Below are 13,031 nucleotides of genomic sequence, written 5' to 3'. Positions count from 1 at the left end.
CATGCCAATGGTGCACCGAAAATACATCAAACGCAATATCATTATTGTTTTGAGTGAAAAAAAAACCCCAAAGAATCTGGGAAAAAAATCATTCTAATCCCATTATTTACAATATTCTAAAGATCATAAACAATGTTAATAAACAATAAACAATCAAGCATGTAGATATAAAATCATGCTACAAAAGAATAATTTTTTTTATTTAGTAAATATTTTATTTCATGAGTTAGCATAGAAAGTGAGCCGAAAAAGGACACGTTCGATCATTTTGCCATAATATGGACATGATTGACTGACATGTCAACATGCAGTAAAAATCGATCAAATATCGAAGGATTACATACGAAAACCATTTATTAACTTACATAACAAATAGAAATGTTACCCCTCCCTGGGTGGGATGGGCGTTAAACTGTAAATAATAATGAAGAGAGAAACAATTGTCAGTCACATGTAGCTTGTATGGGCATCAACAAGGTAATGATCATATGTTTATTAAAAAGAATGTCACAAGAACCATTTCAAATAACAATTAATATCAAGAATAGACATAATCTATCAAACTAATTTCTCAACTTATGATTATATAATATATTCACTTGTTCTTTAACATACTTAAATAATAAACGAATGTAAGTACTCAAATCAATACAAATATAACTGCTAACAATCAGTCTAAATTATATGAATTAGAGAATACTTCCTAATTCTTATTAATAGTCTCTAATTCTAATAACCAAACATTGATGAAATAAAGTCTGAACTACTAGACTAAATGATAAGAGAACACATGGCCAATTGATACAGGGGAATACATCCTAAAGCCTCAGGTCTAAACTGTTAAGATGGTCCCTGATTCTTATGGAACTTTTATGTACAACTTGAGAACTTTCTTTGTTCTGACATCCAAAAAGAATCCCTTGCCATTTCTGAGGTGATCCCTTAATTCTCTCCAAGTTAACTCTTTCACTCTTGGAATCAGTAACCAATATACACTAACATACTAACAATGTCTTCCAGCATGCTATATGGCTTAATAACCCCTAATCTACCACTAACTCCTAACATATCTTAAAAGTAAACACAAGTTCCAGGAGTCAAGGTAACAAGCTGAAAGTTGAAGAGCCTATTTACATAACACGTTGATAACAGATACTTTCTTGAGAAGAACAAGAACAAAGGAGTATACAGTATAGGTATATGCACATGCACCTCTGACTACAGAATCTAATATTATATACAGTTCAAGTACACATTAGAAGGAAATGTCAAAATAATATACTGATCAATACCTATTTCTATTTCTATACCAAAAGCTTCAGTAACAACTATAACTAATGTTTTAACTATTAATTGGTGAATATCTCTGTATTGAGATGCCAGTGATATATAACAGTATACTCTCAATTATAATGTTCATCCTACCCAATCAGTCTATATCCTTTCAGGAAGACATATCATACAACAAAAGTATCATTACAATCATATTAACAGAATATATATATATACAACAGTTTTGGGTATTAATAACAATAAAAATGTATCTTTTCTTACCTGTAAATAATAATGAAGAGAGAAACAATTGTCAGTCACATGTAGCTTGTATGGGCATCAACAAGGTAATGATGACCAACCACATGCTTGACAACTGAGATGGAGGTTTTGGGTTGCTCTACTATAAAATAGGGGTGTGCAAGTGTTCTAGTTGAGGGTTATATAATACACTGAAAATGAATGGATGGTATATGTGAATAAGTAAAGCTAAGTGAATTTTGTAGGGGTGCCCTATTTTTGGAGGGGCCTCACATCTTTCCCTCCTCAAAGAAATGTCGTCCTCGACATTTACGACAATATTTACAAGTAACAAATACATAGATGCTAATCAACGAAAACAGAATATCGATACAAAAACGGCTGTCCAAGTAATCAAGGGGATTACTCCTGACACAAAATTCTGAATAAATTTGTATACAAAATGGTCGTGTATGTCTACTCAATGAATTTTCGCAGAAGAATAATATCCTAAATATCGCAAGTTTAAGAACATTGCGTGAAAAGTGTAAACATACCAGGCGGCCTTTCCTGATAGTATACAACTCTCGATCAATTAGATCTTTATACGAAAAAATCATTCATACAACACACTTAGTGTGCTTGAGCAGTCCATTAAAAAAATATCACTTGAGAGAGATGCCTGATAACTCATACATTCTACATTTCATAGCTATATAACTATAAAAATGAAATTTAGAAATGCCTATGTCTCTATCCCAACTGCGCAGTGTCTAATTTAAGTTTCTGTGCATCTCATCTCCCAAAACAAATCTCTATCTGATCATTAAAAAAGTTCTTCCAAAACTATCAATTTCGGAAATGATTTTCAATCAAAGTTCTTCAGCACACGAAGTTCGGGTACACGTGCTGATTCAGTGTGGAATACTGTGACGGTTGATTTAGATATACTCCACTTTGGTTGGGGTAAGAGTAAATGTTATTACTGGTTGGCACATATTCTGGGGCATACACCATCTGTTGTGGGGGCATGTGGACATACATTCCACCTATATTTGAGTTAATACTTTGCCTGTCTGGTTCTCCGAGTCCACTGTAGGTGAATTGGTTGGGAGGTCGTCGATCCCTGGCGGGCCATCGTGGCAAGTTAACCTCATCCGGTGTAAGGACCTGGTCTGTTGAGTTGTCCACAGGCTGCATCTCATCCAGTCCGGTTGGCTGCAAATCAAGATAAGCATCAGCTCTGGGATACCCAGATGCTTCCACTGGTGGCTGGTTTCTATCTACAGTCACTGTTGGGTCTGGTAGAGGTTGACCTCCTTCAGAAGTAGTACTTCCATCAGCCCTGGTGTCCTCATGGAGATGGTCTGCAGGTTCAGGAATTCGCAGAGGAACGTCCACAACCGGGTCAGAGCAGTCTAAAGGTGCCTGCTCTGCCACTGGCGAGTCTACCCTGGATGTCTCTTCTAGTGCATCAGAAGCTGCTCGACGATAATACTCAGTCAAGTATGCATCTTCGTCATCTGAGCTGTCTAATTCTGCTTGATGATAGAATTGGTCACGTTGTTCTTCCTTTTTAATAGAGCGTCTGTTAACCTTCTTAGTTGTAGTAGGAAGTTGTGTCGTCTGGCTGCTTTCCAACGAGTCACAGGGGAAGAGAAGATTTCGGTGAAGAGTCCGGGTTCTCTTTTCACCACTCTCAGATCGCAGCTCATACACTGGCAAGTCATCCTTCCTCGCAACTACCACGTAGATGTCATCTTCAAAATAAGCTCTCAGCTTACCTGGACCATTTCTTGGTTTACAGTTTTTGATGAGAACTCGATCTCCAGGAGAAAGAATGACGTTTGCAGTAGTCTTCTGGTCATGACGCTGCTTTGCTTTCTCTGACGACTTCTGTGCATTCTTCCTGGCAATAACATAAGCCTCATTGAGTCTGTCCTTCCATTTCCGCACATACTCTCCGAGGTCACGAGGCGGAATGGACTGAGCAGGAGTCAAACCGAAGGCCAAGTCAATCGGCAGTCTAGGAGAATGCCCAAAGAGAAGGTAGTGTGGAGAAAACCCAGTAGTCTCATGCCTGGTGTTGTTATAGGCATGGATTACTTTGTTTAGATGCTGTCTCCAATCTTGCTTCTGTTCATCAGTGAGAGTTCTCAGCATCGACAGCAAGGTGCGATTGAAGCGTTCCACTTGACCATTTCCCTGGGGATGGTATGGTGTAGTCCTTGAGTGCCCAACACCTGTCAGTTCCCTCAGCCTTGCGAAGAGATTGTTTTCGAATTCCCGGCCTTGATCATGGTGGAGACGCCTCGGATAGCCAAACTTCAGTACAAAATCATTGAAGATTTTGTCAGCAGCAGTTCGCCCAGACTTGTTTGAAGTTGGATATGCTTGAGCAAATCTCGTAAAATGATCCATGACAACGAGAATATATTCGAACCCTCCTTTACTTTTCTCAAGATGAAGGAAGTCAATGCTGACAAGTTCAAATGGTTCAGTGGTGATGATTGGAACGAGTGGAGCCTTTGGTTGTCTGGTTGGTACTTTCTGCTTGACACAGCTACACCTGCTAGCAATGTAGGTGCTAATGTAGCTCTCCATGTGGGGCCAGTAGAAACGGTCCCTCGCAAGATGGAGTGTCCTGTCTGTGGCCAGATGTCCCATCTTCCCATGGAGTTCATCACAAATTAGGGACCACCACTTTTCAGGTACAACTAGTTGTGTCTTGGTTTTAGTGTGCCGTCGGAGAATCCCGTCGTCTCCCATCCTAAGATTTCTCCATTCATGCATCATAGTGGTGGTGTTCTTGGATTCACCATTTCTCTCCTGAGTCTTAGGCCATCTGTCTTTCCTTTTGTAAGATAGAATTCTAGAGATAGCAGGATCTTCCGCTTGAGCTCTTCTGATTTCGGCTGGACTGAAGAGAGCTGGTTGCATCTCTGCATCTATCCCTGTGATTCCGACATCAAGAGGTAAAGACTGGGCTAAAGAGAAATATGGATGCTCCGTTATTTGAACCCCCTGGATGGCTGCTCCCATGACGTCCGGAGAGATCTCTTCCGAGAAGGTCTGGTTAGCATCTTCAGGGTCATTTGGCATCCTGGAGAGAGCGTCAGCATCTCCATTCTGCTTGCCAGGTCTATAGCGAATGGTGAAGTTGAAGTCTGCCAACTCACCTACCCATCTGTGCCCTATCGCATTCAACTTGGCTGTTGAAAGGATGTACGTGAGAGGATTGTTGTCGGTGTAGACCACAAAGTTCTTGGCATAGAGGAGGTAGCTCCTGAAATGATCTGTTATGGCCCATTTCAGAGCAAGAAATTCCAACTTCCCAGAATGGAGATGATAGTTCCTCTCTGCTGGGGTCAAGGTACGGGATCCATATGCTATTACCCGCAACATTCCTTCTCTTTTCTGATAAAGCACGGCACCAAGACCTTCCTGTGAAGCATCTGTGTGAAGTATAAATTCCTGGTCGAAATCTGGGTAGGTCATAACAGGTGGGTTGATAAGCTCCTCAATCATAGAGTCGATAACAGCTTGATGCTTCCGAGTCCATATAATTCTAGTACTGGATAGAGCTTGGCCATGTTGCTGCTTCTTTCCCGCCTTCTTAGACTTTGCTCTAGGCTTCGGGGTACTTGGTGGATTCTGTGATTTTAGAAGCTCGTATAGTGGCTTCGCCCGCTTGGCATAGTCCTGAAGATACCTTCGGTAGTAGCCTGTGAGACCCAGAAGTTTCCTCAGATCACCTACAGTCTCTGGCTTCTTATCTCTGATGGTTGTGAGGGCCTGTGTCTCCTTGGGATCCGCTCGATACCCTTCTGCTGAGATAATTCTTCCCAGGAACTTGACTTCGCTCTGGAAGAGACTACATTTTGATGGTTTTAGCTTCACCCCATGCTCACTTAGGCGTCGCAGAACAGTTCTAAGATGGGTGAGATGTTCTTCAAAGCTCTGGCTATACACAATTATATCATCAAGATATACCTCACAGATGTTGTGATTCAAGCCATCAAGAATTGTTTCCATGCATCTCTGGTAGGTTGCTGGTGCATTCCGTAACCCAAATGGAATCCGTTTCCATTCATGAAGTCCCCATGGAGTTACGAATGCTGTCATTGGTTGACTCTCCTCGGCCATGTAGCCTTGGTGGTACGCCTTACCCTGGTCCAGAGTAGTAAACCAGCGATTTCCTCCGAGACTGTCAAGGATGTCCTGCATACGAGGGATCGGCTGTCTATCAGGAATCGTCTTCCGGTTCAGCTCACGATAGTCAATGCAGAGACGTAATCCTCCATCTTTCTTTCTCACGCAGACTACCGGGGATGCATAGGGGGACTCTGACTTCTTGATCCACCCTCTATCCAGGAGATCCTGGAGGTACAGTTTTACTTCCTGATACAATGGGCGTGGTATAGACTGGTAAGTACGCTGCACTGGAGTATCGTCGCTTAGCCTCAGAGTCATCTGCAATTCAGGAATTGAACCCATATCTTTGTCACCCTTAGAGAAACTTGCCTCTTCCTTTCTGAGTAACTCCTGTACTGCTGATCTCTGCTCCTCAGGCAAATGGGGGAGTTGAAATGTCTGGTCATTGTTTGAAGAGTCGGCAGACTCTGCAGACACTGAACTAGTGTTGACGAACATCTCATCACGTGCAGGTGGAGGGTAGCCAGGCAACACAGAACGAACATGGAGTACCTGGCCTAGTATAGTGCGGCTTGGAATGACGAGTGGTCGGTCAGAGTGATTTGAAACTGGAATGTTGATCCGGCAGGAGTTCCCTTGAGAAAGTCGCAGTAGATACGGCTCGATCTCCAGTCCCTCAGGCCATTCGCCATCACAGTTGGGCTCAAATAAGACTTGGGTGTCTCCGGTGTTAGACCTGGCTCGTACTCTGGTAGCTAGGTTGATTGTCGAGTTGGCTGGAACTCTCGCAACTGATCTACCAGTCCGCACACAACAGATCTCTTCAGTCTCCCTTGCTTTGATGACGTTCAACAACTTTATGGCCTTGTCTTCGGATAGGTTTGGAATTGATGCTTGTAGAGTACTGAGTGGGATTTGATCACCATCGAAATTGTTAATTACTTCTCCAATGACATTGGAGCCGATGATGGGTTCCCGGAGGTCATCTGTCGCAACAAGGAATGGCACCGACAACGTTGGGCTCCTAGAGGACAACTGCAAATCAATTGGAATCCATCCAATGTAAGGCATGACAGTCTCATTTGCAGCTGCCACCCTGAGTCCACGTCCAAGTAGATCCTCTACCTTCTGAAGAGCAACATCAGGTAGCTTTTCTTTCCACCATGCCTCTGTCACCACAGACACCTGAGCTCCTGTGTCCCACAACGCTGTTGTATCCATGGCGTTCATGGTGCATTTTACCAGGCAGCGTTCTCCAACGAGTTCAACAAGTTTCCGGCGTCTTGGGGTCGAGTACATCTGGTTCAATGCCACATTCTCTTTGGGGAGCTGATCAATTAGGGTTAAACCCGGTCCCCTCGGGTTGACCCTTGCCCGTTTCCCTGGTTCCTCTTCCTGCATCCACGGGCATAATGTTCAGATGAACCACACTTGAAACAATGACGGCAGTCATTTCCCCGACCTTGCTCTCGGCATTTCTCACATCCCTTAGGCCGGGGCGGCCTGCCATCTCCTGGCGTTGGTCCAGGTGCAGGTGTCCGATCCTGCAAGGCTGCCACACACGCTTTGAGTTCGGCCAGTTGTGCCGCAAAGCCCTTCATCATCTCAAACTCCGGGTGCTGGCTCTTATTCCTTTGCTTTGCAGGTTCTGCATTGTCCTCCGTGATGACATTCACCCGTGCTGCGGGTCTGATCCCAGCTTTCAGTTGCCGCTTTGATTCCAGGGCAACTGCAGTGTGTAATTTTTCCAGGAGTTCCTCATCACTGGTTGTGACAGACAAAGATGTTTTAAGATCTTGCCTGATCTGGTCATTCAACAACCCAGTAATGATTGTGTGAATAAACATATTCTGCACCAGGCTGACGTCATATTTCAGCCCAGTGGTTGTGTCCTCGGAGGCTCGGATTATCCGCTGGCGCAAATCCAGAGTCCGCATCACGAAGCTCTGTGCTGATTCAGTCTTCCCCTGGGTTGCCTGCGAAAGCTCTTGATACAATTCAGTCGCATCCTGCTCCTGATAATGCGATTTTAAAAATGCCTTTAGAGTCCCAAGATTGAGGTTGGAGCAGCTTTCCAAATACGATCGAAGTCTTAGGCTGGGGTGAATGGCCTTCAAAACACTCTCCACCACCTCAGCTTTTGAATATCCTTTCAAAAGGACTGCATCTATCTGGTGGTTGAGGCTAGATAGAGTTAGCCTGTCCTTGTGACTCGAATCACCCACTTGACCGCTGATTCGCAGCTCCTTTCTGATCATCTGCATGGGTTGAACCGGAACCGGAATTGAAGGCTTCTCCTCCACCGCATCTTTTACAACAGGCAGGTGCAAGTCTGGTACCTCTTCTAGGCTCTCGTCCTTCAACCCTTGCAGAATGTCCTTTAATGCAGCCAACGTGGCTGCACCAGCCTCATTATCTCCCAGCTCCCTTACTAGCCGTTGAAGTCGACGGACCAGAAACTTCCTGGGCTTCCCCTCTGTCTCCGATGACGGGATAGCTAGATGGGTGCAAACCATTGGCAGGTGTCCTACTGCCAGACCAAATATCGCCTCCTCCACCTCGAACACCAAATCCTCGATGTCTGCCATGTTGACGAAAGCTATGCTGTGGATCCTCTGACTGGTCCAACTACCACTGGTTTGCCCTTTTAGAACTCTTTTAGGTAGTCTTGCAGTTCCCTGTCCACAGCTTTCTTCCAGTCACCTTCACAGCATCAATGATTTGAGTTCAGATGTTTATACTTCAAATGGGCCTGGTCGCATCCTCACCGATTCCAGGTGGTCGTCCTTAGACAGCAGTCTTGAAGATTTACATCTAAGTTGCTGTCCTGGCAGGGTCGCCAAAATGTTACCCCTCCCTGGGTGGGATGGGCGTTAAACTGTAAATAATAATGAAGAGAGAAACAATTGTCAGTCACATGTAGCTTGTATGGGCATCAACAAGGTAATGATCATACGTTTATTAAAAAGAATGTCACAAGAACCATTTCAAATAACAATCAATATCAAGAATAGACATAATCTATCAAACTAATTTCTCAACTTATGATTATATAATATATTCACTTGTTCTTTAACATACTTAAATAATAAACGAATGTAAGTACTCAAATCAATACAAATATAACTGCTAACAATCAGTCTAAATTATATGAATTAGAGAATACTTCCTAATTCTTATTAATAGTCTCTAATTCTAATAACCAAACATTGATGAAATAAAGTCTGAACTACTAGACTAAATGATAAGAGAACACATGGCCAATGGATACAGGGGAATACATCCTAAAGTCTCAGGTCTAAACTGTTAAGATGGTCCCTGATTCTTATGGAACTTTTATGTACAACTTGAGAACTTTCTTTGTTCTGACATCCAAAAAGAATCCCTTGCCATTTCTGAGGTGATCCCTTAATTCTCTCCAAGTTAACTCTTTCACTCTTGGAATCAGTAACCAATATACACTAACATACTAACAATGTCTTCCAGCATGCTATATGGCTTAATAACCCCTAATCTACCACTAACTCCTAACATATCTTAAAAGTAAACACCAGTTCCAGGAGTCAAGGTAACAAGCTGAAAGTTGAAGAGCCTATTTACATAACACGTTGATAACAGATACTTTCTTGAGAAGAACAAGAACAAAGGAGTATACAGTATAGGTATATGCACATGCACCTCTGACTACAGAATCTAATATTATATACAGTTCAAGTACACATTAGAAGGAAATGTCAAAATAATATGCTGATCAATACCTATTTCTATTTCTATACCAAAAGCTTCAGTAACAACTATAACTAATGTTTTCACTATTAATTGGTGAATATCTCTGTATTGAGATGCCAGTGATATATAACAGTATACTCTCAATTATAATGTTCATCCTACCCAATCAGTCTATATCCTTTCAGGAAGACATATCATACAACAAAAGTATCATTACAATCATATAAACAGAATATATATATACAACAGTTTTGGGTATTAATAACAATAAAAATGTATCTTTTCTTACCTGTAAATAATAATGAAGAGAGAAACAATTGTCAGTCACATGTAGCTTGTATGGGCATCAACAAGGTAATGATGACCAACCACATGCTTGACAACTGAGATGGAGGTTTTGGGTTGCTCTACTATAAAATAGGGGTGTGCAAGTGTTCTAGTTGAGGGTTATATAATACACTGAAAATGAATGGATGGTATATGTGAATAAGTAAAGCTAAGTGAATTTTGTAGGGGTGCCCTATTTTTGGAGGGGCCTCACAGAAAGGTAAAGAAATACTTTGGTGTGATCGAAAATATGGAAGGGGGTTTCACCAGCCACCTCGTTAGTACGTATTACATAGCAATCAAATAAAATAAACATTGTATATATTAAAAAAAATCATCCCTAGGTTCTATGTCTCTCGATCCCTTTCTGCCCCCCCCCCCCCCTCTCTCTCTCCATCTTTTCGATGTGTATTTTTCTCAATATATTTTTCTTTCGTTTCCGTATTTTCTCTCATTCTTTGTTCGTTCTCCGATCTCTGCCTCGAAATATAATGTCATTTTGAAAGCGGCCATGATGGCGGTACACATATTGATCTGGTTCAGGAATAAATTGTTGACATAGCTCAATGGGATAACATCTTGGACCAATAATTGTTCAGCAATCCTCCACAGTTCAACCAGCTGAACATCATCCTCCTTCAACATCGCAGATTTTTCTCTCCTGAAATTCAATCCCGCCAAAAATCAGTTTAAATTAGAACCAACCCTCTTTCTCTGTACACACTGGTATCACCATTTAATGCCTGGGATACGAACACGTGTGAAATTTACCAAAGAGTAGCAAAGCTAAATTTTGATACCCCTCCAATCCATCAATTTAAAATGGCAAAATAAAAAGATTAGAAGAATTACGATTCAGTGAGAAAATATCTTGATCATCACGGCTTACCTTTTAGTTTGTCCCCGAGTTTGTCCGGTTTGGGTTCATAGCTGGTCTCCAAAGCCTAGATTCCACTTGTCATCCCAAAGAAATTCGGCGGGCTCTTTTTCGTTTTTTACACCACAAATCTCCCTCGAAAACATGTCTGAGGAGACTGAAAGGTGTATCGAAATCTGCCGACGGCAAGCTATTTAATCTTCACCAAACGAAATATCTTTCTTTATATCAAAAGCAGATTTTGTTGGGCTTTTGTTTCGCATCATCCGCCGCATATTTCAAGAATTCTACGTGAAGATTTATTTCATTTTTTCCTTCTTCTTTTAGAGTCAATAAATCATAAAGAGTTACAAAAAGAGACCACACCTAGTTTTCGCACCATCACTGACAGTTGATGAAGCACTCACGGGAAGCTAGACGGGTAGCTTCCGGCGTCGCATCGTCCACGATACAGGTGGATGAAGATGAAGTAGGCGGGGTTAACCTTTCTATGCCGGTCGCTGATTGGTCCGCCCAACCTTCACTATTCCCAAGTTGCATGAAACAGTCACTCTGATTGACGGAATTTCATTTGATTGACATCAGGTGAGAAAGGCATCGAAACTATGTGATGTATCCCCATTTTCCCTCACGCCATTCCATATTATTTCAATTTAACTCTTAAATGTTACGCCGCTTTCCGCATCCATCATCGTTTATTGTTGATATTTTTGTATATAGGATCTTCAAGAAAATAACCATTTTGGAATCTGGTGTCGGGGGATTCAACAATTAGATGCGTCCTACTGATGGAAGTAAAAACTCTTGAGGGATCATTGAGAATGAATAGTCGTTATGGTCAAATGATAATGATTTATTGCTTTTGAAATGAGTAATCGTGTAAAGGCGTTCCCCTTTGATTTCATACCTCTCTCCTTCTCTCTCTCCCTTTCATCTCCTCTTTCTCCCTCATCAATCTCCTCCGGGAGAATCTTAAAGTTGTAACCGGTTATTGTCAAAGATTCGTCATTCTCTGCACTTTGTGATTGCATCCATTGAATGACTGAAATCAGGTGAATGACACCCATTCAATACCAACAAAATTGTTACTTCATATTTGAATTTCGAAGGTGACTAAATCTCTCTCTTCCAGACACAATTGAAATTCATCTGCCATTGTATTCTGAGCTATATGTCAAGAGGTATTTCAAGTTTACAAAGACATAATAAAACAAGAAAGAATACTATTTAAGAAAAAAAAATCCTTCCCTGAATAAACCTAAAACCAATTTATTACATTTTTATAACAATAATGATCAATTATTCCAAGTGTAATATCATGGCTATTTGATGAAGGAAGGAAAAGGGAGCAGGGGGAGAGTCTGTGGTGTTTTGCCATTGCTCATATACCTTTAGCATCATGAACATGACTAAATCATAACCATGCATTTACATGATGATGAATATTCAATACAGAATAGTATATCAATTTAGATGATTACAAATAAAGGAAGAAAATAAAACGTAAACACAATAAAATTGACTGAGTTTATCTTTCAAATTACGCCCAATCCTAATTTGTCAACATTTCGTTTAGAGTGAGCATTCAGCATTCAGTTTCCACACAAGATATGCTAGATTATATTTCCATTTGATAGATTTTCCAAATATATTTCCATTCCATTTCAAAGTCAATCATTGTTTTCATCAGATCAGGTACTTCGCGCCTTGACGATTGTTTCTGATTCAAATAGAGCGAGGGAAAAATATTGCATCCTAATTGGGTCTGCTTATATTGACAAACAAACAAAGAAAAGTACATGACAGTATCAAGTACAATATGACCTGAATACATTTGCGTAATGATAGGGAAGGGGACTGGTGCTATTGCACCCCCCCCCCAATTAAAAGTGATATATATTATACCACCAAGAAAGAGAGTGAAAGGAAGGATATAAGCGAAAGGATAAGGGACGAGAAAGTGTTGGAACGTATTTTGTCTGGATGGATATTAGTACCTTTTCTTTTGATACGGTCAATATTTTTGCTTGCTCACAGCTTCATAGAAATTCTCTACGCCATCGTTTGACCCTCGCTCAGATTTTCGGGGCTGATCGTGCCACTGCCAAGCACATGAATTTTATTACTGGAAAAAAATAATGACCCCCCCCCCCTTCTCGCTCTCTCTATACCATTCGAATCTACAATGGAACAATCGAAGAAGCTAAAATACTTCCCCCTTTTATCATAATAAACATATCTGAGAAAGGTTATTTTGGTATTTATACGTAATCCAGTTAAAATCAAGCCAACTTGTCATCAGATGAAAATATGAAGAGAAAAAAGGAGAGAAAAAGAAAATCACGTAAAATGGACACCACATTTTTGTTCATGTGTGATGCATTAACTGATGAGTGTAACTTCCTAACCATCGTGGTTGCTACAGGGATGG

The 13,031-nt window shown here is 41.2% G+C and overlaps 1 long non-coding RNA gene across 1 annotated transcript; it reads right to left on the bottom strand.

Annotated features, from left to right (window-relative positions):
- Nucleotides 1-376: 376 nt before the first annotated feature.
- Nucleotides 377-1,635, bottom strand: LOC121426490. Its single transcript, XR_005971605.1, has 2 exons — nucleotides 1,555-1,635; nucleotides 377-412 (listed from the first exon to the last, which is right to left on the bottom strand). It is a non-coding gene; the product is annotated as an uncharacterized LOC121426490 (long non-coding RNA).
- Nucleotides 1,636-13,031: the final 11,396 nt, after the last annotated feature.

Source organism: Lytechinus variegatus, chromosome 13, assembly GCF_018143015.1.
Source record: "Lytechinus variegatus isolate NC3 chromosome 13, Lvar_3.0, whole genome shotgun sequence".
In the NCBI taxonomy this organism is placed as follows: Eukaryota; Metazoa; Echinodermata; class Echinoidea; order Temnopleuroida; family Toxopneustidae; genus Lytechinus; species Lytechinus variegatus.
Note: the sequence above shows the minus strand (reverse complement) of the source record. Positions and strands in the feature narration are given on the sequence as shown.